The 24148-nt window shown below is 58.1% G+C and overlaps 1 protein-coding gene across 1 annotated transcript in view; it reads right to left on the reverse strand.

Annotated features, from left to right (window-relative positions):
• The window catches only part of SULF2 (sulfatase 2), a 436121-nt gene extending 414219 nt beyond the window's left edge, over positions 1-21902 (reverse strand). The window contains exon 1 of the mRNA XM_081289584.1: positions 21890-21902. The gene's annotated coding sequence lies outside the window, so the exon portion shown is untranslated. The remainder of the gene's footprint in view (positions 1-21889) is intronic.
• Between the last annotated feature and the right edge of the window lie 2246 nt (positions 21903-24148).

A 24148-nucleotide genomic window follows, 5' to 3' on the forward strand; every position in this document is an offset into this window, starting at 1 on the left:
CCGTCCCCAGCAGAGCCACAGTGTGGTGGCCTCACCCCCATCCCTGTGCATTGGCCACGTACTGTGCTATATGTCACCTCCGTCACTGAGCCCACCTCAGGGGCATATTTAGTATTAGCCCCATTCCAGAGAGGAGAAAATCTTGACCCAAGAAGAGGCCCCTACCCCTCAGCCAGGTGCCAGCAGGTGGCCCTGCTAGGACTGCCGCCCAGACTTGGATGCCAGTGTCCTCCATCATGTGCTGGGCCGTGCCTCTGTGCCACATGCCACCCTAGGGGGTGGGGACAGACAGACAGGTCCCTACCTGGAGCTTGCGCTCAGGTGGGGAGGGGGGAGAGATGGTCCCTGAGTCAATCCATACTCCAGGTCATTTCAGATGGCCTGAGGGGTCCTGAGAAGGGGGACAAGGTGGCAGGCCAGACGTGCCCAGGTGGAATGGCCACTATGGATGTGGTGCCAGGAAGAAGCTCCCCTAGAGGTGACCCTGGCAGAGCCCTGACTTCAAGGCAAGAAGGGGATGGATCAAAGGGCCAGCACCCTGACTGCCAGGGAGAAGCTCCTCCTAAGGGCCCGGACCAGGAATGACCCCAGGCCGGGCTCCCTCCTCACCAGGCCCTGCCATCATCTCAGAATGAGGAGCAGCAGAATGAGGAGCAGGAGACTGTGCTGTCACAGGTGAGTGCCGGGGACAGATGGCCTAACCCAGGTAGCAGCCAGAGGCAAGTTACGATGTGCTAGTGACCAGGGACTTGCCTTCCCTCCCAATCTCCCAGCTCTGCCCTGTGAAGCCCGGAGCCTCCTTCCGCCGACTATTTGGTTTTCTTACTCTACAGATAGAAGATGAAGCGTCAAGATATACGCAGAACGCGGGATGAGGCCACCTTGATTTGTGCGAGTTGGTGCCTGACGTGGTGCAGTTAAAGAGTAAAACAGCCCTCCCAGGGAGAGCCAGTGAAGGAGGCGCTCACCCGTTAGTTCCTCACTTGGCCTGGTGTGGGGGGCGTGGGTCCCACTCTGCAGCTGCTCATGACACCACACACACACACACACACACTCACACACTCACACACACACACACTCACACACTCACACACACTGATTCACACACTCACACACACACTCACACACATGCTGATTCACACACTCACACACACACTGATTCACACACACACATACACTCACACGCTGATTCAAACACTCACACACATACACTCACACACACGCTGATTCACACACTCACACACACTGATTCACACACTCACACACATACACTCACACACACGCTGATTCACACACTCACACATATACACTCACACACACTCACTCTCATACACACACACACTCACACACTCACACACTCACACACTCACACACTCACACAACACTCACACACACATATACACACTCACACACACTCTCATACACACACACACTCTCACACACACTCACTCTCATACACACTCACACACACTCTCACACACACTCACACTCATGTACTCACACACACACACTCACACAACACTCTCACACACACATATACACACTCACACACACTCACTCTCATACACACACACTCACACACACTCACTCTCATACACACACACTCACGTACTCACACACACACTCACACACACTCACACACACATACCTGGCCTCTTGTGTGTATTTACACTGTAATTTTGCACCCCCCCCAAGTCCCCCCTGACGTCAGAGGCGCCATGATTCACAATGACAGCTCCCCTGGTATCCAAGAGACCTGTGCAGGCTGCTAAGTCACCGTCCCCCACTGTGAGAACTGTCACTAGATTGGAGCCTCCAGCTGAAGGAACAAAATCCCATCCCCAAGGACCCACATTGTGTGGCAGCTAATGACCCAGTTAACCTCGGGCTAATTTCCTGCCTCTCTGCCCCTGGGAACGCTGGTGTTTACTCCGCTTGGGACAAATCTTTATGAATGTGCCGAGCCTGGCCGCTCTGGGCCAGTGTTTTCTTGGAAGTTGGCTGAGGGCCAGGGCCCTGCTGAAGTCCTGAAGTCGCAGAGTGTGAATGGCCTCCCTCCAGCCCTCCTCTGCCTGATCTGCATGACTGAGCTTTCTGCTCTTCCCTCTAAGGTGCTTGTTTGTTGATTATTGATCTGTCTCCTACGGAGAGACAAATTATCAGCCCACCAGGCAGTGGCCTCAATTTGGCAGGAGCCCCAGCTGTGTCTGCAGCAAACCAGAGTCAGAGGGTCACACTCATCCGCAGGAAAATTCCAGAACTCTGATGGCCCAAGGATGTGAGGATCCAAGCTGCTCTGGCCCCAGCAGCGTTCTCAAGAGGAATCTTGGCGAGGAGAACTGGAGGGGTGAGCAGGGAGGAGAGGATCCTCCTACGATAAAAATCTGGCTCAATTTAACAAGAGGCTCAAAAGCCTCTTTAAATGAACCTGCTGGTTCCCTGGGGAAAGGGGTGCTGCTGAGTCTTAGGAAGTGGCTCTCAGCCAGGCACTGGGCTGCTGCAGGCCTGTGATCCCAGGGAGGCCGAGGCAGGAGGAGTTCAAGGCCAGCCTCGGGAATTTGGTGAGACCCTCAGCAACTTAGTGAGACCGTTTCTCAAAAATAAAATTAAATTAAAGTTAAATTTAAATTGAAAAGGGCTGGGGATGTTGCTCAATGGTGAAGTGCCCCTGGGTTCAGTCCCCAGTGTGTGTGTGTGTGTGTGTGTGTGTGTGTAAAAGTTGCTCTCAGCTCTTATGAGACCCGATAGCACCTTTTTTTTAAAGCAAATATTGTATCATTTCCACTTTAGTTTAAATTTTGAGTTGAAATTAATTCTTGGGTAACAGCCTACCTACCCATCTTTTTAGAAATTCAGTGCAGTGCCCTAATTATAATATAAAGGCAAACGTAAGAAAAGTAGTTTGCAATTAGGTCATACCTGTCCCGACATTCAGCCACTCGGGCGTTGGGATGACTGGTTACATGGCCGGTGACAAGCACGTGGAGGAGGCCCCTCAGACCCAGGGGGAGGTTCCTGGTGATGTCACCCTGGCAATGTTTTGCACAAAGCTGGTACAGCTGCCCTGAGTTCACACCAGAGGTGCCATCCCAGGAACCCAGGGGACAGCAGGACAGTGCCCAAAGCACCGTTTCCAGGTAAAGCGGGTTTTTCTTTGGGGTTTGATGGCTGTGGGGCAGAAGACCCGGGTAGGAAGGCGGAGAAGGAAAGGAAGAGGACTGTAGCTGGGGATGTGAAGCCCCCACCCCGTCCCTGGGTCCCACCCGCTGGGTCCTCTGGGCCTGTCACTCCCAAAGCTCTGAGAAATCTCCACATCTCAGCTCACTGTAGAGTTGCTCATCTCTGAAAATCGCCTCCTGCTGGCGAGATCACCTGCGCACTGAGCCACACAATGCCGCTGAGATCAGGCAGAGCACAGCAGGTGTAGTTCAGAAACCTGCGGCCACCTGCGGAGGAGACGGGGTCCACAGGCAGATCCCGAGGGCCATGGACACCTCAGGATCCAGGATCAAAGAACAGAGCTTACCAGACGGACGTCACCCCACGTGCTTTCCCTGTGTCCACCTGAAACGGCTGAAGGCAGGGTCCTCCCTCTGAAATAAGAGCAAAGTCCCCCCTGGTGAGGGAAGGGAGCCCAAGGGCTGTGACCCACATACACACCCCACCAAGGAGCAGCAAAGAAACAGGTGAGTGGAGAGGGAGGTCACCCCACCCCTGACCCGTCCAGCATGGACAACTGGCTGTATACGTGCATCCCCAGGCTCTCAGTTCTATAAATGGCATCTGCCCCTTGGTGGGGAGACGCCACCTAGCTGCTTGTCCCCATTTTGATCAAACTGCATAAATTCCTTTTTCTATGCGGGTGGGGGACTGGGTCCAGCCAGCCCGGATCCAGACAGGGTCCCTGGTCAGGTTGCTGGTAACACACCCATCACAAGGTGTCCTTTAAAAGCCAGCTTCGCCTTGCCACCAGGGAGCATCGCCACCCCCAGAGGCTTTCCATCTTCCTAGACCACGTCAGTTTCCATCTCCCCGATGCGACTGACCACCTGCGCACACTAACTGCCTGTCCTTAATTCTTGCTTCCCAGTGATGGGCCTCGTCACCAGGGAGCACTCTGTGCAGTCACGGGCTGCGTGCCATGTCCCAGTCCTAGTGACATCACACCGTGAATACACCCTGCAAAACAACACAGTTGCCTCATGACCGCACGTTTCTCAGAGCGTCTTCAGATTCTGCCACTGACTGCAACTAACTGTGGTTGGCCCTAGGAAAAAACCTTTGAGGATTTCTTTTTCAAAGAATATATAATGGGGGCCGGGGGGTGCCTTGGTTTCTACAGGATAAGGATGCTGGGTGAGAGGACACGTGCGTGTCTAAGTTAGAAAGGCCCCAGTGGCGGATTCCGCCCAGGGCAGAGCCAGCCAGGATTCCTGGTGGGGCCAGGAGTGACAGCCCAGGAGAGGGTGGGGCTGGGGAGGCCCTCGGTCCAGGAGGAGGGCCAGGGTCCTCGGTCCAGGATGGGGGCAGGGCTCAAGGGCACAGGCCCCGAGGAGGAGCCAGCTTGGCCTGCTGTCCCCAGGGGACGATAACAAGGTGACAGTAACAATGGCTCTCCTGCAGCCATGACTGCAGCCCCGCCCTGTCCTGGGCACTGTTTGCAGAGCCTCCCAACAGCTCCCGGGGAGTCGGCTGTCCTGGAAGAGGAAGGAGAGGCTCCACGTCTCAGTCAGCTCTTCACCCTGGGCCAAACCCCCGGCAAGAACCCTTCTAGAGGAGGAAGTTTGCCGGGGCTCACAGCTTCAGAGCTCTCAGTCCACCGACGGGCAGCTCCTCTGCCCTGGGCCCGAGCGAGGCAGGGCACCGTGGCAGAAGGGCAGGGGAAATGGCCGCGGGCCTGGGGGCTGCACTTACCGGGCACAATGCACACTCAGGGCCAAGAACAGCTTTGTGTCCAACTCATTTTGCCCCAAACTTGTGGGTGTTTGTCCTTGCAGCCATGTAGGCCTCTGTCCTGCTGGTGTTTGACCTGATTGGCCCACGCAGGGCCTGCGGCTACCTGGGCGCTGCCCACCCTGCCCAGTGTTGGAGCCCTGGGCCCGCTGGTGGGAGGTCCACACTTGCTGGCGTGAAGCAGCGTGGAAGTGAGCCCATCTCTTCCTTCTGATATCTTGGCATTGGGCAGTCTCAGGTGACAAGTCACACTGTCCCTTCCTCTCTCCACACGAGGACTGAAGCCTATTTGTGCCCAACGCCAGGAAGGTGGAAACTTCCCCAGGCCTGTTTCTGGTGCCTAGAGAGACCCCGGGGGCCTTTCCTACTGTTCTTCACCAAAGGAATTGGGCACCTCTGTTCGGAGCTCGCCTGGCGAGACCGCGACCAGAACCTTGGACCTGGTTCCCCCTGGGAGCCTTGGCTGGGCTGGGGGCCGGGCTGCGCTGGGGGCCCTCTGTGTGCATGTTTGCATTTTCTTCCCTGAGACGTGACAGTCGCGGTCCTTCGGTCCCTGCAGCGGGACAGGCCCATGGAGAGCCACCAGGAAGTTCTGTCGCTCTGGGGAGTGCCAGGCTCCCTCCAGCAGCTGACCCTGCCCAGCCTTCCTCTGCTAAGAAATACTCTGCCTCCAGGAAGTAGAGAGAAGAGGCCAGTGTGGGCCTCGGGGCAGCCGGCCAGCTCTGTGAAGCCTGTCCTATCGCATAGGCTCCAGATGTTTTTCTTTTAAAATAAAACATGGAGTAGTCAATGCCCCTGTGACCCGCCCTCCACAGTCCCGTCTCTGTCGGCCCCAGGGATGCACTCAGGGTGTCCATTGATGCAGGGCTTTGTGGTTTGCCACGCGTGGGCCCGTGAACGTCACCCCGTAAGCCACCCAGTTGGCGTGTTTTAAACCATGCAGGGGTCACACAGCGCTTCCTACAGACGGCTCTTGTCTGAACTTGACTCCCATTGAACTCCCCACTGGACAGTGTGTGACCGTCAGATCAAGACAGAAGAGCCGTGTAGAACAGGGCAGGACGGGCAGCTTGGGGGGCAGCAGGGGAGGTGCGGGGGGTAGGGAGGGGGCTGTCATCCAGGTGGTGGTCAGGAGACCTGCTGGAGGAGGAGACCCTTGTGAGGGCACGGGTCAGTGGCCAGCTCCACCCAGTCCACTGGAGATTTTCCCAGCACGAAAGTCTTGTGTCCCCTAAAACAAGGGAGCCCATGAAGTCGAGGGGGGGCACAGGCAGGTCCCAAGCACAGCTCGCGGGCACGGACGGGCACTGATGGGCATGCCAGACGCCTCTGTGGATCCCAGGGTCACTCCTGGCAATGATGTTTTTATAATTGTAGAAATCTGTCAATCAGGAAAACTGACTTTTTTGGTGATCATTTTGGTGAATTCTACACAGTTGGAGACTTGTGTGACCACCACCAAGGACAGAATCCAGATCAGCTCTGCCGCCCCCTGAAAGGCCCCTGGTGCCATACCAAGCCGGCTGCATAGTGCAGCTTGCTCAGTTCTTCTCCACACGTAGGAGAAGCCGGTTCCATAGAACTTATTGTTTTTCTCTTAGGAATTCCCTCGTAGTGAACAGATTTCTTACTCTTTCATTCTCCTTTCATGACAGTAAGCGCAGCACCCTGATTGCCTTTGTGCGTAGAGATCAATTGTAGTATTTATGGACTTCTCTGTAGGAGGACAATGATGCTCCTCACAGGGGCTGAGGGTTGCGGGGTTGAGAACCCTGGTCCCCAGGGAATTCTGCCGGGTCCTCGGCAACTGCACGAGATGAGCTTTTTCTCCTTTGAGTGCCACCAGCAGCCGGTGTGGCAGGACTCGTAGGAGGAAGACCCAGGTACAGGGCAAAGGGGGCCCGAGGACCCCACGGCTGGTTCACTGTGCGTCTGCGGATCTCTCAAACCAGGCCTGGCGCTGTGTCACCGCTGGGTCCGTAGCATGTCTGCTGTCTGAATGGGTCACCCTCTCAGGTCCTCCCCCTTGGACAGCAGTAGGAAGGATTTGACAGGTGGGTCCCGCAGGTGCTGGAGTGACCACGTGGCCCCTGCCAGGTGGCAAGAGTCAGTCTCTTGATTACGGGTTCATGGGAACACCCAATTCAAAGGGGCGATTTGGATGAGTCTGAGGGATTGTTTTAGAGCGATTTTAGAAATGGAGGACTCCTCCTGTTCCTCTGAACTGAAGGCGGTTTTATTTAGTGAACGCTTAGACGCGTCCAAAGGTCCGGAATGTTCTTTTAAATTTCACCCTTTGTGTTTCTCTTCACAGATGGAAACAGGAACTCCCGCTCCCAGTCTGGTGTGACAATATGAGGAGGTCCAGACAGGATGGGGACGATGGGAAGGGCTTGGCATCCACAGCACCCTGCGTAGGGACAGGGACGGTAAGGTCCACGGGAAGCTCCCCTGGAAGATCCATCCCAAAGACCAACTATCGGGCCCACCAGGACAAAGGCGGAAGGCTGGCCACGCCTTGGGATTCTGAGTCCCCATTAGTCCAACCCCCAGCCCACTCAGGCCACGTGTTTAGTGAGCACCTGCTACGTGAGGGGTGTGGGAACTAAGTGCCAGGGACCCTACAGCACGGAGCAGTGACAGGTATCAAGAGGTGCACTGTCACACCTGTGGCCGGTTCTGGTTGGCGTGGTTCTCATTCCTCGCATATCTTCCAAGCAACGCTGCTCTGGAGGAGAGACCGTTCAACCCTGTGCTCAATTCCTTTGGAATTCTAACAATTCCGTCCAGCACACCTATTAACTCTGCTTATACTCTTGCCCCAGGCGACCGAGACACCTCAGAGATCAGGCCAGTGCTGGGGGTCACTGATGGCCCAGCCTGTGTCCCCCCACTCCTCCCCATGACCCCCCAGTCCTGTGCTTGCTTGTGCAGAGCCTTGGGTTCTGTCTCAGCACCACAAAACAACAACAACAGTAATAATAACCTCTATCCCGGGGCCTCCTAAGATGAGAAACCAACAAGGTGGCTTGAAACAGACCAAAGCGCTCTCTGGCTCTGGGCAACTGGTTACTTAAAAGTACCTCTTTTTCCTAGGACATTCTGTTTTTAAATTAATCAACAGACTATTTTTTTTTGAGCAATTTTAGCTCCACAGAAAAATGGAGCATAAGGTCCAGGATTCCCGCGCACCTGACCTGTCCTGCAGCGAGCATAACAGAGACGGGTCCTTCTCGCCTGTGACCCTGCCGTCCCGAGGTTCTGCTGGTGACCTGCACTGCCAAGAGTATGAAATGTGATTTCATTTTTCTTTTTAATCAGACTTTACTTTTTAGAGCAGTTTCAGGTTTAAAAACAAAATCTGAAGTGAAGGAGGCCAGTGTCCCCAGCCCCAAGCCCTGTCCTCCCCTGCCCCCTCTGTTCTTAGCATCTGGCAGAGAGGGACGTTGGTTATAAATGATGAGTCAATACGGGTCCATTATTATCAACTAAGGGGTCACTCTGTGTTGGCTGTTCTGTGGGTTTTGATAAATGAATTGTGACACTTTCCCTCCATTGTGTATCTTACAGAGTATGCACTGCCTACAAGCCCCCAGACCCCATCTCTGTCCCTCCTTCCCCAAGTCCCTGACAACCGCTGTTTTTTTTTTCTAAGTTTCTATAGTTTCCACCTTTATGAATCAGCACACCTGACCCAAGTCAGTGACGGACCCTGAGGAGGTAAGAGCCCCAGTACCCCCTGTTTGACAGTTGTGTGTGCACATAGGTGCATGGGGACACGTGGATGGAGAGCAGAAAAGGCACGGCTCACCCCACTTTACCCCCTCCCACACTGAAAATCAGGCAAACTTCCTCAGACCCCCACCCAGGAACCAGGATGTGATGGAGACCAGGAGGACGTCAATCCTAGAGCCAGGCCCACGGAGAACCTCGGGAAGAGTTCAGTGCTCCACATTTCACCTGTATTTCTGTGTCCTATGTAGTTCCCAGTGCAACCCACATGGATTTGTTTTGTTTGTTTGTTTGTTTATTTGTTTGTTTTTTGGTGCGGGGGATTAAACTCAGGGACTCGACCACTGAACCACATCCCCAGGCCTAGTTTGTATTTTATTTAGGGACAGGGTCTCACTGAGTTGCTGAGGCTCACTGAGTGGTGCCTCGCTGTTGCTGAGGCTGGCTTTGAACTCACGATCCTCCTGCCTCAGCCTCCTGAGCTGCTGGGATTAGCGGCCTGTGCCCCACATGGATTTTTTAAAGAGAGAATGTGCCTTGGTGCCAAGGCCTGTCGGCTGGATGCCCCCACACACACACCTGCACCCCTCCCTGCAGGGAGCTCTAGACCAGGAAGAGACCGTCTTCCACAAAAACGCAGAGCGCTCCACAGCCTCATGGTCATGGATGCCGAGCATAAGTAGTGACAGCAGCTTGCCAGTGGGCAGGACTTGGCAGAGAGTCCCCATGCAAATCCGCCGCCACACCAGCACGCTCCGCACAGGGCTGCGAAATCCGCCTTCACTCGCTCAATTCACACCCGGGCAGAGCTGCCAACAGTCTGTGCATCTGCGCAATCACCCTCATTCTGTCACCGTTTCCTTGACCTTCACACACCCTCTGACAGCATTTTTTTTTTTTTTTTGGAAATGGGGGCTACCTTTAAGAAATTAAAATGTCCAATTCTGTTGGGGGAGATCTTAGGTTCGCTTTGGCTTCATCGTCTCCCCGTTTTGTGACTGTGTGAGCTGCGGGAATTTTATTTTGTCTTTGATATTCTGCAAAGCAATTTCTAAAAAACCAAAATGAGTCGTGCACACATTCCACACTCATGGCTCCTCTGTGCGGCCATCTCAGTGGCCCAGGGTGCTTCCCGGGAGCGCGGGGAGGCGCGTGTTGGCGGTGCCTGCTGAGACGTGCTCTTGTCTCCCTGCGACTCACAGGACGAGTCTCCTCCTCTGGGTTTGTGCAGACCTGAGGGATGCTCTTCTATTCTGGAACTAGCTTCAGGACACGGGGGAGGGGGATGAGTCTGAGCCAACTGGACCCATGGGCGGGGCAGGTGGGCGGGGCAGGTGGGCGGGGCTCCAAAGAGGGAAATCTGGGGCAATTTCGACTGCAGAGTTATAAGCCCCAGAAAGGCTCGCCCTGGGGACCGGTTGGTTAATTCAGTTGATTCCCCACCAGTGACTGAAGGGTCACATGAGATACTCAGATCAGAGGACTCAGTCTATTCCTCGTCTAATTAAGCTCGTTAGAATTCTCCTGATGCGCCTGGGCTCTCGTGGCTGCACATTTTAAATGAGATTTGACATCAAGAGACAGACACAGTTTGCCCTGTTTGAGTCCCTGTGCAGTTCCCTTCAGGCTCAGAGACTCTGGTGGCCGTGGCCGTCCTTGGCCTGGGTCTATGACCCTCCAGTCGTCTGCCTGGGCACCTGCCTCCTCCTGCACTGACCACTGTCTGGTCCCCTTCAACCCAGTCTGTAAGGACACCTGTGGTAGCACTTAGCCTCCTGCATGCTCTCGGGATCTTCACTGTACACCTGGCCATGGAAGGAGCGGTCACTCTTGCCTCACAAGGTCACACCCGTAGGCTTTGGGGACCAGAGGTGGACAGACCTCAGGGGGGCTGCCGTCCAGTCAGTGCACGGTTCCCAGTCTCCTGTCTTATAAGGTGTCAGGACCAGCCTCCCCCACCAGGAGGGAGGTCCAGGACTGCTGTGTTCACTTTCTACTCACGGCCATCACAGATGGCGTGTCCCTCTCTACCCCTCAGCAACGATCCTGGTGGGTCTTCTTCTTATCCAGTGGGTTCTTCTCTTCCGTCGCCTTCTCGGGCCTCCACTGGCCTCTTCCTCACCAGGCCTTGCTGACCTCTACAACCCCCCCACCTTGGCGCTCCTCTGCCCCGCCCCCACCCGTCCACTCACTCACTGTCACTGGAACAACCGCACCTTCCAGCCCATTCCCTCCTCCATCAGACGCCTCCCGTGGCCCTCCTGACCCAGCAACCTGGCCCCAACCTGACCCCCCAGAACACCAAGATGCCTTCCCTCATGACCCCCACCAGCGTCTCTGTGAACGCCTGTGATTATGCTCATGAGTTCCAGGGGAAAATGTCATGAGAAAATAAAAACTCATGTCTTCTCCAACGTCTGTGCCTGGGATGCAGCTACTGGCTTAAGGGAGAAAATGGAATCCCTTTAAAGAAACATAATAAACGAATTAATAGACAGAATGCGGGTAAGGAGACCTGCTGGTGGGGGACGTGCCCCCGGGGTCTGGAAAGCCCTGACCCACAAGGTAAATCCCGCATTGGTTTGAGACACAAGCAGGAGCTGCCCGAGCCTGACCTCCACTTGGCCCTACCTGCTGGTGACACAGATGCCCCTTTGGCCAGGGGCTCCTTGGCGTCCCTGAACTGACCGCACCGGGCTCACAGGTCCTCCTGCCTGTCAGGGCCCCTCCACCCTGCCCCCAGGAATCCCAGGCCTGGATCCCCTCCTGCAGGAAGCCCCTCTGCCACCTTCCCCTAACCTGTCCACCTCTGGTGCTGACAACTGGAACACCTCGCTCAGCCAGGTGGACACAGCCATCAGGCCCTCTTCTCTGACGAGTGTCCCTAAAACGCAGACTTTGCCTCTTACCCCGGACGAGGCCAACGTGGCTCCTTTAGAAGGCTGCGGATCTCCAGTGCTCTCTCCTCTGTGCGCCACATCCTACAGCAACAGGTCCCGGTCCTCTTTCCCACTAGCTCCTCCTGGGCTGTCTGGGGTCATGTGACTGCCTGTGGTCTACTCTGGCCAAGGAGAAGGGGGTGTGAACATGCCGACTGGCCAGGCTGGGTCACCGTTGCAGCTAGACCAGGAGGCGGGGGGCCCAGGAAGGAGGGAGAACGCCGGAGGGTAAAGTGAATCAGGGCGGGCTCCCAGGAAGAGGAGGAGACTCAGGGCTGACGGAAGGTGAGTGAAGAAGGAGAAGAGAAACTCCGTGTCCAAGCAAGAGGGGAAGCAGGAGGTGGGGACCGGCGACCCACCGGAATCCCTGGGCACTTTGTCATGGTTGCTAGTCAAAGAAACGATCATGCAGATGTGCAGCATGTGACACTGTGAACAGAGGGAACACCGCGTAAAGTGGGGCGTGTCTGCAAATAGAAGGCGAGGGGGAAGCACTGCCTGAGTAAGTCCTCCCGTCCCTGAGGATCCCGGCCCCACGGGGAGGTGACTTTGTATGTACCTGGTTTAAATAGAAAACTTTCAGCCTGCAGCTCAGCTCCTGAGACATCTGCATTTCTGTGCCACTGGACCGTCAGGGGCTGTCCTCTGATCGGGGCTGAAGAACTCGGTGTCTCTGCTCCTAGCTTCTGATGAACAAAGAAGCCTCCCGGGCTGCACCTGGTCCCAGAGGGAGCCTTCAACAGAGGGGAAGGCTGAGAAGGAAAGCTCGGGTGTCTGCGGGGAAACAGAGGGAGAGAAAAGATGGAGGGTCCTGCGGCCGCAGGAATCAAAGAGCACGGTCCCCCTTCCTGTCCTACTCGACAGTTGTGAAGTGTTCCCCTGTCCCTCCCCACCTCCTGCCATTGTCCCTGCCCTCTGTGCCCCAGACATACGGGCCTCCCTTCTGGCCCTTCAGAGCAAGACCACTCCATTCTCTGGGCCTTTGTACTTGCTGTTCCCTCTGCCTAGCACACTGTTCCCTGTAATCCCTCCAAGGGGGTCCATTTTATCCTTCAGGACTCGGTGCACTATCCCCTCTCAGAAAGACCCTCCCAGACCACCTAGTATGAGAGAGCAGCCCGACCCCTCTGGTTTTCTTTATCTCGTTACCCAGTCTGTCCCATTTATGCATGTTTCACAACCTGAGAGTGAGTGTATTTGTATACAGCCCACCCTCCACCGGGAGACTGCAGCTCCTTGAAACACATGGAGTTTATCTCACCCACTGCTCTTTGCTTAGAACCTAATGTCTTAATCCATTCAGACCTGTAACAAAATACTACAAACCAGGTACCTTATAAAGAAGAAAACTCTATTTCCCACAGTTCTGGAGGTCAGGAAGTCCAAAGTCAATCTGCTGGCAGATTTGGTGTAGGTGGGGGCCCGATTCTCGGGGTCATGGATGTCACCTTCTTGCCATGTCTGACATGGTGGAAGAGACAAGGCAGGTCTCTGGCTCCTCTTTTGTAAGGGCCCTTCTGCCATTTGTGTGGGCCTCACCCTCAAGATGGATCATCGTCCAAACACAATGACTCCTAACACACCAAGGTGAAGATGGGGTCTCAGCACATGAACTTGGCACAGGGGGTGGGGGGGACACACAAACAGTCATACCATAGCACCTACCCTGTAGAAGATGGGCCGGCATCCAGGAACCCCAGCCACCATAGGCAGTGGCACACACACACACACACACGCACAGACACGTGCACACACACGCACACACACGCACAGACACGTGCACACACACACACGCACACACACATGCACACACACACATACAGACACGCGCACACACACGCACACACACGCACAGACACGTGCACACACACACACACGCACACACACGCACACACACACTCACGCACACACACAGTTATTACAACCAAAAATTTCTGTAAGCATTGCCATTGTCCCTGGGGCTGGAGGGAACTGCCCCAGCAGAGCCCCCGTGGGCACCCGAGCTGTGCAGAGCACCCCATGAGCACCCCCGTGGGCACCCGAGCTGTGGTGGGCACCCGAGGTGTGCTGAGCACCCCACGAGCACCCCCGTGGACACCCGAGCTGTGCAGAGCACCCCACGAGCACCCCCGTGGGCACCCGAGGTGTGCTGAGCACCCCACGAGCACCCCCGTGGGCACCCGAGCTGTGCAGAGCACCCCACGAGCACCCCCGTGGGCACCCGAGCTGTGCAGAGCACCCCATGAGCACCCCCGTGGGCACCCGAGCTGTGGAGAGCACCCCATGAGCACCCCCGTGGGCACCCGAGCTGTGCAGAGCACCCCATGAGCACCCCGTGGGCACCCATCTCCCCCTGCTGGCAGGAGGCTGGCAGTTTCACTTCCTTGGGGCTCCAGGCCATGGCTCTCCCGACCCCCCACCTTTGCCAAGCCTCAGTTCACTCACACAAACCCAGTGAGTCCCCAGGAGATGCCACCCCTGACCAAAGACTCTCACCTACTGGGAGAGACGCACAAGAAACGTCAGGCTTGAGAGGTCCTGTCACCAAGGGCACGGGTGGGGGACGGACAGCCAGATGGGGGGTGGCCTCACAGGCACTGCACCTTCCCTCACCCCAAAGAGGCCCTGCAGAAACAGGGGCAGCACTGCCCAGAGGCGGGACGCTGGAGCCCAGGGCTCTGCTGGCCACTCTGACTGTCCCCAAGGGGGTCCTGTCCTTATTCCAGACAGAGAGGTGGCGCCTTAGCTGCATGGGGGCTCTGACTGGGACCAGGCTGGTTCTCAGGGAAGCAGACCCAGCCCAGAGGAGGAAAGCCGTCACGCCACCAGAGACCGGGAAGGGCAGGGCCAATAATAGCACTGTCCCCTGGAAACGCCGGAGCAAGCCGGCCGGCCACTGCTGACTCAGACTCCAGGAGTGCACGTGAGCCTGGGGCCAGCTCAGTGAGTGTCGGCCATGACAGCCATGGTGACAGCTGACGCCAGTCGTGACTCTGTGCGGCTCCTTGTCTGGATGATCATTCCCACAGGAACCTGCGGGGGGGTCCCTACTGTGTCTGAGGAGCAGGGAACTCACTCCCTAAATCCCCCCTCAGGCCTGCGCTGGCGAAGGCACCTGGGCCTTGTGCAGCCAAGACGCACCTCGGCCCACCTAGAGTGGGCACATGCCCAGAGGACTTCAAAATAGACTCTGGCTGTTCTAAAGGTCTTAGAGGAACAGATAGAAGTGAAATGGACAGAAAGATGGGATATCTCAACAAAATGATTGAAAACTCTAAGATGAAGCCAGAAGAACATTCTAGAACTGAAAAATGCAATGCCTGAAATCACAACTGTTTGGGTGAGCAAAATAGCAGACTGCACACAGAAGAATCAGCAAACCCAAGTCAGGTTGACAGTGATCGTCCAAACTGACGCCCATGAAGGAAAAGGGAAGTTGTGAGTGTGTGTGTGTGTGTGTGTGTGTGTGTTTTAAAGAAGAAAGCCTTCAAGGGCTGGGGTTGTGACTCTGAGGTAGAATACTTGCCCCACACGTGAGAGTCACTGGTTTGATTCTCAGCACTATGTAAGTATAAATGAATAAGACAACGGCCCATCAACAACTAAAGAAATACTTAAAAATAAAGGTCTTCAAGACGTGTGGCACAGGGCTGGGGCTGGGGCTCAGGGGGAGAGCGCTTGCCTGGCGTGTGTGAGGCCCTGGGTTCGATTCTCAGCACCACATATAAATAAATGAATAAAATAAAGGTTCGTCAACAACTAAAAAGAATTTTTAAAAAAGACATGGTGCAGAATCCAACAGTCTAACATATGTGTTATCAGAGGTGCAGGAGGAAAAAGAGAGAGAGAAGAGGAGGAATGAGGAGGAGTATTGAGAATTAACATGGCTGAACCCAGCCAGGCACAGTAATCCTGTAATCCCAGAAGCTCAGGAGGCTGAGGCAGGAGGATTGAAAGTTTGCGGCCAGCCTCAACATTTTGTGAGGCCCTAAGCCATTTAGCAAGACTCTGTCTCAAAATAAAAAATAAAAAGGGCTGGGATGCAGCTCAGTTGTAGAGCATTTGCCTAACACGTACAAGTCCCTGGGTTCAATCCCCAGTACTGAGAAAATTAAAATAAGCCAACCAAGAGGCCCGACTCCAAGCTCTGTGCAAGAAACACTTTACATAGCAATAAAAGCAAACAGCTGATAAATTCCCATGGCGTGGAGGGAGCGGGACAGTACTACTGGGCGAGAGTGCCCACCTGCGACTGAACACGTATGAAGTTCAATGTCAAAATCCACTAGTCATGATTACTGCAGGAGCCGGAACAGCCGCTGACAGGGGCCCTTCCTGACTAGAAAGGCCACCGGGGATTCCGGCTGTGGATGGAGTCTTCATCCTGCAGCAAGTGGGGATCACAGATGTAGATGCACATTTTAAAATCGGGAGCTGCGTATTCAGGCTTGTGGGTTTGGCTGTGCTTAAATTCTGCCTTGGGGCTGGGGTGCAGCTCAGCAGTAGAGCTTTCCTGGCGAGCGTGAGACCCCGGGCTCCATCCTCAGAACCACAGGAAAAAGATTTCCTAAACCCTTCATAAGATCTGTGTGCTGGACATGGAGTGTGTGTGTGTGCATGTGTGCAAGAGTGTGTCCTCACAGCAGACGGGGGTGCAGGGCCCAGAGCCTGTGAGGGGATGAAGGAGGCAGGCAGGGGGAGGGGAGGCACCTGTGACCCATGTGCAGAGAAGACCCAGCGAACCTCAGCTGTGGGCCTGCGGGGAGCTCCAGAGCTGCACCCAGGGAGGACGAGGAGCCGTCTCTGCATCCACACCACCTGTCGGGGGAGGTTGGCCCTTCCTTCCCACGCTGTCACTCGTACTCACTGGTTGGCCTCGCTCAGAGCTGCAGGCAAATCTGACATTAAACTGCACGGGGCGTGGGGCGCGGGGCTGCAGCAGCACCCTTCCTGGGTGCCAACCCAATCAGCCCTGAGCTCCGGTGCCTGTCAGAGAACCCGCTGAGCCCTTGCCACTTCTGCCAAAGAAGGGACGCTATTTACTGAGATGTTGGCATCCAAAAACCAGACAGCTCTCAGGAAATGTGAGAAAAGGAGGGGGGTTCCGTGGAACCCAGCCAGGAGGGCCTCCGGAGCCCGTCCCCTGTGCAGCGCCACGTCCATGGTGTGGGGAGGTGGCTCTGCTAATCCCCAGGCGCCGTCTAGGTGGACAGTAAGGGGAGAGTGATGGGCCGGGCGGAGGGTGGGGCACCAGACAGAGAAACAAGTCGGGCTCGTGTTTTACCTCAGACATAGAAACGTGAGCATCCATCGGACAAAACCCATTTCTCACTGCAGGTCACCAACCAGAAGGCTTAAACTCCCTGAACTAAGGGCCCAGCACAGGCGGCTGCTTCTGCAGTACTTGATCTTTCAACAGCAGGAACCGGAACTCAGTGCCGAGCCTGGGAGCCTGCAGCCCGCAGTGGCCACACGCCTGGCCCGTCCCCACCGTGTCCTTCAGTCTAGCTGACCCCCAGCCACCCGGGGCATCAGGGCAGGATCGTCCTTCCCATACAAATGGGGACAGTGGAGACAGCAGGGCTGAGGCTCAGAGGTCACCCCAGGAGGGCAGAGTACCAGGCCCCGGTCCCCCAGCCCAGGCCCAACCCAGCAGGGTCCTGCAGCTCCAGCTCCTGCCCAGGAACAAGCCTGGCCCACGGTACCCACCCTTCAGGCCCCATGGTGTCACCCCAGCCTGTCTCCAGGTGCCCCACAGTCACAGCAACAGGGAGGGGGAGGGCCGTTAGGTTTGACCCCCCCCCCCAGCAGGAGGCAGGGTGCAAACTGCCCAGGCTGCTCCCCGGGGACCACCCCTCCCGCTGCGCTGCCCACGCTTGTCGCCAGCACTCTCAGCCATCCCCTCCTTGGGACGCCCCCCGGGCTGACTCAGGAAGTGACAAGGAAGCCCCTGTTCCAGGTCTTGTCCACCACAGCCTGTGGCCCACCACTGCCCAGACTAAGGGGGCAGGACGTGAGATGCCCAGGTCCTCTGGAGGGGAAGCCAGCCGAGGGGCGGGTTGCACTGCCCTGGCCGCTGAGCAGCCCCGCCCCCTCACACAGTCCCCTGTCAAGTGACACTGCCACCTCCCACCTCAGTCTGTCTGAGGGGCTCAGCACCATGCTGGCTGATGGGCAGTGACCACATGGAGCAGGGCCAGCAGGGCTGAGTCTTGGGCATGGACAGCTTTGCTCTTTCAAGGTCAAGGGCTCTGTGGCAGCCCGAGTCCTGCACACCCACGTCACGTGTGCCCATTAGGCGGGCTGCCCCGTGGTCACAGGCCACGCCATCCCCACCCCTGGGTCCTTCTGTCCCTGACCAGCAAGGGGACTCTGAATCAGGAGGGGACACTTGTCCTGCGTCCTGGAGGAGGGGTAGATCCTGGCAAGGGTGGGACCTGGGTCACAGTCCACCTCCCCCGCCAATGGCTGCAGGAGGACCCACAGGAAAAGCCCTACCCCTGCCCCACGGTGGGGTCCCTGGAGGGGCCGCCAGGGCTCATCTCAGAGCCACGAGGTGTGGCGGCTGAGTCACTGTCCCTGGTCCGTCTGGGCTCCATCTCAGTCCTGTCGCTGACCAGTGGACTTCACACACCTGTCCCCTGATGGTACTGGCAGAACCACACAGAGGACCAAATGAATGACCTCCACAGAGCCACCCGGTGCCCAGACACTGCGACCGACAGGAGCGGCCGGACGCCTGTTCAGCAGATGTCCTTGGAGGCCAGGGCGGGCCGTTAAACCAACCCACCGTCAGACTGGACCTGCGGACTGACAACACTGACCTGGGGAGTGCTAACAGTCATGACAAAATCGCTCCTTTCAGAAGGACAGGGAGATGACTGCTCAGGCTCGCGGACATCGTGAGCTGTCCCGACAGGGTGTTCCAGAAAATCAGGGCTCTCCCCCGTTCCGACCGGGCGGCCATGGCCAGGCTGCCTGCACCCTGAACCTCAAAGCCGAGTGTCCCAGAGGACGGGCGGATGTTGCCCAACCCAGGGATGGGGTCCATGAGCCAGGACAGAACCAGCAGGATGTGTGGGGCCGCGTGGACAATAGTCTGGGCTCCGAGGCCAGTCCCGGGTTCAAACCCCAGTCCCACCGCTCACGGCCTCTGAGACCTGGAGCTAAGCCTCAGTTTCCCATGTGTAGACTGGGACATGGAGGAGGGGAGGTACGGAATGATTCTCCCTCCTCTGTCCACCCTCCCACGTGCTCACAGAACATATCCTCACCTGACCGTCCCTGGCTCCCATTATTGTCATCGTGCAGCTGGAGGACAGTGAGACCTTGCCTGGTCAGGTTTGTAAATAGGACTCAGAGGTGAGGAGGGAGCCCCACCCACAGTAATTAGAAAGTCACAGGACCAGAGACAAGCCACTGGGCCACTCACTGCAGACCGTCTCACCTGTGGCTTGGTGGGAGGCTGGATTTCTGGGTTCTGGGGGGCTTCCAGAACCCCCCACACCCATACATAGGCAGTTGGCCCTAAGATGAGGTCAGACGCCTCCACACCCACAGGTAAGGGACACCGTGGGCTTGCAGAGTGGACCTCAGTCTGAGGGATTCTCTGCAAGAAATAATTGGGTGCCTTGAAGAGCTGCCCCAGTGCTGTTGCTCGGCTCTGGCACAAGCCTCCCTCCTTGGGGAACCCAGGGGCTGCCGCCAGCCAGGCTTCTCATCTCACCCTTGGTTGTCAGGCGCTCTGGTCTTGCTGGATTCCACGTTCCAGGTGCCTCAGGGCAAGATCTTCTGCAGGACCTGCCCCTCACCAAGGACCCGCTCCCCAGCAGGCCCGTGTCACATTCCTGCAGTGAGCGCCGTCTGGTCCCATCCACAGCCTCCGGAGCGGAGGAGCTCAGCTGCCACCATGACAAGCGCAGGGCCCGCCATCCCGTGAGACGTCCAAGCCCATCTGCAAAGCTCGCGATGACAACAGGACAGGAGTGAGTGACACCCCCATCACCTTTAACAGAGCTTGTGCCTCCCTTTTTACTGGTGACAAGGAAATTAATGACAGTGTGAGAAAACTTCAAGAAAAGGCACCACCCTGCCGCCTGCCGCTCCCCACTGGCCGAGCCCGCCTTCTGCGCCAGCCACAGGCACCAGGAGCCCCCAGGCTCGTCATCAGGCACCTGCCCAGCCCCCTCCCGGGCTCCCAGGTGCACCTCGTGCCCATGAACAGAGCTGCATTGGTGAGCAGGCGGGCGGAGGTTTGCTGACTGCAGACGGACGGGGCACGGGCTGCGGGCTGCGGGCTGCAGGCTGTAGGCTGCAGGTGCAGCTCCCACCTGGGGCCTCCCCCTGAGCAGCAGGTGTGCCCACAGCCACAGACACGCAGAGGCCGTGGGCCCAGGTGGGGCCCCTGCAGGTCTGCCCCTCAGAGCTGAGCAGGGCTGGGCGGGCCTGGGCGGCCCAGGCTGAAGCCACCTGCACAGGGTGGGAGGTCACCCGAGTGCACAAGTCTCATGAGGGTCATCAGGACTCCAGGTGGGTCCCAGAGCCCAGGGACACGGGAAGGGACAGATGGAAACCCGAGCCCCAGCCCCTCCTGTCTGCCAAGACCAGGGCAGTGCCTGGGGGCAGCACAGGTGGGCTGCAGGGTCGCCAGCCCTGAGAGCAGGCCGGGGCCATCACCGCAGCAGATGCTCCAAGCAGGAACAGGGAACAGGCTGCGGGGCGGGGCCAGGGGAGGGCAGCAGGGGGCAGGAGAGAGGGGCCCAGGGGGCTGTGAGCATCTCTCTTGGCAGGCACCAGGGGACAAAGCCAGGGACAGAGACGGCCCAGTCCTCAGCGGCTATTCCTCTCATGTTGCCCAGTGCAGGGGCTGGGGACAGAAAGCAGTGCCACCACGGGAGGTTTGTCCTCTGCAGATGTCACCCAGGAGTCCCCTCAGCAGCCCTGGCTCGAGGCTCCCTCATCTCCTGTCCCTGTTCAGGTTCCTCCAGGGAGCGCTGGCGTCTCCGTCCCTGTCTCCCCTCTGACACCCTCGGTCCTGTCCCACACACCTGGGGTCATGTCTCAGTGTCCCCTGCAAGCCTCAGACACTGAGCCTGGGGTCACAGAGGCAGGGACATGGCCTGTGGCCCCGTCCTGATGCTGCAGGAGATGGGGTCCTGTCGTGCCTGACACCGGGTCCCCTGGTGACACACAAGAGGGTGCTGGCCGTGACCTCCTTCAACAAGGCCAGAAGAGGCAGGGGACCCAGATGACCAGGCAGCCACCGCTTCAGAAGCACGCGCCCTGCACGAGCAGTGGCCCTCGAGACCCAGCAGGTCGGGGACACCCGGGGACCTGCAGCCTCAGGAGGTTCCTCACAGAAACACCGAGCCCAGGGGACCCCAGCCCCGGCTGCCTGGTGAGCTCCTCTGGAGGCCATTCTCGAGGGGGAGGGTGGGGGACCCTCCTCGGCCTCTGCGCCCCCACAGTCTGCAGGGCCGCGGAGACCGCAGGCTGAGCCACGGTGTTCAGGAGCCGCAGGAGGCCATGGTTGAGCAGGCCCCTCCTGGCCAGAGGCCAGCAGCCATTGTCCTCCCGCAGACCACAGAAGGGGCTGCTGGTCCCCAGGGAGCGACAGAGGCCAAAATCTGCTGCTTGCCACCCGTCATTCTTCGCAAGTGACAGAGTCCACTGAGGACTGGACTGTCTCTGTCCCTGGCCTATTCTCCTTAAAGGGTTACTTTAAGGAGAGGCGGCCGTTGTGGGCAGAGGGCATTGTGGGCCTCCAGCCCAGCCTCAGAGGGGTCAGCTCTGCCTGCCCATTTGCGGAGAGGAGGACAATGTCCTCAAACTGCCACCGTCCTTCCCAAGTGGGTCTGGGGGCTGGCTTTGCTTTGGGGGAGGGAGAGACATACCCCTGAGGGCCAGAGTCAGGCCTGGCCCGGGCCAGGGGAGGGCTCTTGGCCACAGGAAAGCCGGTGGCCCTGTGGAGATTCAGGCCACCACTGCCTGACCGTCCAGCAGCCAGGACAACCCAGGAAAGTGGACACCAGGGTGTAACTGCTCAGGTCAGGGCTGTGTCCCACTTGTTCCCAAAAGACCCCCACCTCCTGTACCCACCTGGGCCACCAGGAAGAGGACACGGGCACCTCCCCGACCTCTGCAGCCAGAGGCGTGAGCCCCAGGGGTCGCGTGAACGTGTCTGGTCTGCCAGGTGGTCTCAGGTCCCAGAGGGAAACGTCCTCCTCGTTCCTCTGTCACCCCACCCACTGCCACACACCCCCACGTCACTCACGACCCTCCAGGATGACAGACAGCTCCTCTCCTCGGCTCAGAGGTCACCCGGAGTCACCGCCCAAGTCGGCTGACAGGTGCCTGCTTGTCCCTCTTGGGTTTCGGAAAACGTGACTCCAGCGTCAACGCGGGACGCGAAGCCTCGCTGGAGAGCCGCTGCCTGGCTCCCTGGAGGCCTCGGCCCCCTGAGCAGCGAGGGGCACAGCCACGTCCCCGCTGCCCTGGAGACGGGCTCCCTCCCTTTGTCACAGTCCCCACCCTGGAGGTCACCGGACATGGAGACCCCAGGCTGGCCCTCCTCCATCCCCGACGGCAGGGCTGGGAGGGCAGGTGGTTCCCTCTCCTTCCTCCCCGTTCCACCGGGGGACGCTGCAGAAGTCACCACGCACGAAGCGTCTGTGGGACTCACGTTCCACGTGGGGTGTCCTGACAGCATCTGCGGTGTGGCCATGACCACTGGTGTGGCCTCTCTCTGTCCACCCAGCCTCGCCCTGGCGGTTCCTGACTCTCCCCGCACACGCGTAGGCAGAGAGGCCACCGGGAGCCCACACTACACATGACAGCAGAATGTCAACCCGTGGGCAGCTGAGCCGCAGGACTAACATGAGCGATCGTGTAGGTAGAGGCTTTTAACCTGACACACAGGTGTCAGGCTGTTGCCATGGAGAACGAGTGAGTGGCCACCAGGGTCACCTTCTCTGACAGGCAGGACCCAGGGGGCTCTGGGCGGAGGCTCAGGCATTGGCTGGCATCTTAATGACGCCTGACTTGCTCTTCTGAGCGTGGGGACTGTGAGGGAGGGTCGCCTGGTGTGCATGTGTGCGTGAGTGTGTGTGTGTGCGTGAGTGTGTGTGAGTGTGCATGTGCATGCTCCCTGCTCCCTGCTCTCACACTGGAGACCCGTTTCCACATGGACCTTCTCTTCAGGAACTGGACCTTCACCACCAAGGCCTGGGCCTCGTCCCTGGCTGAGCCGGGGCACCTCAGCCCTGGGGGCCTGGCCCCGTGCACTGCTCCCCAGACCTCAGCAGGGATGGAGACCGGCTCCTGCCCTCGGGAGGGGACGGCCCAGTGGGGCTGCAGAAGAGACACGGAGGACCCACACTTCACAGAGGTGATTCAGATGGGGACACCCAGCGGAGACCTGGGATAAAGAGGGAGTGACCGTGAGGGGCCGGAGCTGGAGAGCCAGAGAGGAAAACAGGGAGAGGCCAGGCACTGCCCGTGGAACCTTCCCGCTCCATCCTGCTCTCCCCTGGCTCTTCCAGGCTGGACGCTCCTTCCCTGGCCACCAGAGCCAGACCCGCTGGGCCCTGGGAGACTCCACTCCAAGGGACACTCAGGCCGCGAGAAATATCCCCAAACACTTTAAAACACACGCACACACACACTCGCCCTTCCACACGCACACACGTGCACACACACACCTGTTTACACCGCAGCGGAACCCGTCTCCCTGCATGGGACGCTCTGCCGTTTCCCTGAGTCCATTCTGGGCTGTGGACATTCACGTGCTGCGTGGCCCTCCAAGTTGATTTCAGGGCCCACCACGCACGCCGGCCGCCATTCCACCCTCTGTGCTAAGACCCTCCTGTGGTCAGGACGAGTGTCCCAGGTGCCATTTACCCTACAGCAGGGAGCCACCTCTTCCCACAGGTGGGCAGAGGAGGCCTGTGCCCGTGAGACCCTCAGGGCCTGACACCAGTGTGAGACAGTAGCCAGCCCTGGCCCGGAGCACAGACCAGAGGCAGGACCCTGGCCTGAGGCCACAGCCAGGGCCTCCTGAGCCCTCCAGGGGACAGACCCCCGGGGACAGCTGGGGGAGGCAGGGCCTGCTGGGCAGAGCAGGCTGTGGACTGGGCGCAGTGGCCCCTTCCCAAGGACCTCAGACCGCTCCTCCAACTGGACCATGGTGTCCGGAGCTCAGGGCCACTCCCTGGCCCAGAGAACCAGGCAGAGGCCACTGTTGGCCACCTGGGAGTTCCCTTTCCTCGTGGGTATTATCTGTTCAGGTTACCAGGCCAGGACGCTGTCCCCTTCCCTCTCCTCACGCGGTTTAGCTAATGGTGTGAGTGCTGCTGCGGCCATTCAGGGGCAGCGGGCAGCCCTATCTCCTGACTCCCCCCCACACCTTTACCTTGACCTGTCCCCTTCCTCTGCCCGGTCCCTTCCAGGCCTTCAGCCGGACATACCTCCTGTCCTCAGCTGCAATGCCACTGCCACCCGGGGCCCACACTCTTCATGTCCCATGC

The sequence above is a fragment of the Spermophilus citellus genome, assembly GCF_964194105.1.
Source record: "Spermophilus citellus genome assembly, chromosome: 4".
NCBI lineage: Eukaryota > Metazoa > Chordata > Mammalia > Rodentia > Sciuridae > Spermophilus > Spermophilus citellus.